The sequence below is a fragment of the Phaethon lepturus genome, unplaced genomic scaffold (genome assembly GCF_000687285.1).
Source record: "Phaethon lepturus isolate BGI_N335 unplaced genomic scaffold, ASM68728v1 scaffold37812, whole genome shotgun sequence".
Classification (NCBI taxonomy): domain Eukaryota; kingdom Metazoa; phylum Chordata; class Aves; order Phaethontiformes; family Phaethontidae; genus Phaethon; species Phaethon lepturus.
In genome coordinates this window covers 49,044-50,050 of record NW_010521921.1, presented here as the reverse complement: position 1 = coordinate 50,050, position 1,007 = coordinate 49,044, and positions in this window count along the sequence as shown.

Sequence of the window (1,007 nt, the reverse complement as noted above, 5' to 3'; positions counted from 1 at the left end):
GGGCTTTGCCGGGCTGTTTTCGGTTGTAATACTTCGGCGTTTTCTCCGCTGGCGTTTTCTCCGCTGACATTTTCTCCGGGGGAAAAAAACATCAATAATATGTATGTGTATGTATATGTATATGCCTTCTGGGACTACCTATAGTTTCCCCATACGGTGAGTGCGTGTTGGCGTCCCTCTATATCAGTTCCACCGCAAGGAAAAGAATAAAGTATTGCTATTTTTAATGGAATCCATCACAAAAGAAAAACAGTTGACACTGACCCGCCACACACAAGTGTTCCCCAAGGTAAACCAAAGTTTGATGGTTACAGTACGTCGCGTACAGACCGCGCTAAAACCGAAAACCAAACGGGTGCAAATTAAGTCTTTTCACGTCTAAAGCCTTTAATCACATGTAATAGAAATGACAAGTGACCCTCTAAAGCAGCGGTCCCGGCCTTCCCGTAATGCATGCGAGCGATTTGGCTAAGTAAGTGTGCCAGCCCCGAAGGTGAACTGCAGCAATCTCGTCTAATCTAATGAGTCCGCCTGCGAGGGGACCCGGCGGTGTCCTCGGCTCCGAAGGGCCCTGGGTGAAAGTGGCTGGGGGGGGCCAGCGGCAGCCGGAGCCATGAATGACACTTTCGCATTTGTGCCTTTCCCAGTTCAACAAATGTTTAGCCCCATTGCTGCTAAATGAACGCCTTGCGCTCTTTGGCTCGGGGTAGCTATTTATTTTTAAGATTCCTGAATAGGATCAGGAGCAATTAGCTTTCTTTTGTTGTTGTTGTTGTTTCTATTTTCTTCCCGTGTGTTGGGAGCTAACCTGGAGCAAAGCAAAGGGCTGAGCGGGCGCCTTGTGTCGCTGCATTCCTGGCACAGGAGTTTTTTTTCCGCCATCAACGGGCCGCCAGAGCGGGAGCCGGGACAAACCCTCCCTCTCTCGTGGCGAGGTCCGTTTCGGTGTGCCGCTGTCGGGAAGGAGGGAGCAGCCAAGTGAAAAACATGAAAATAAGAACAAAAGC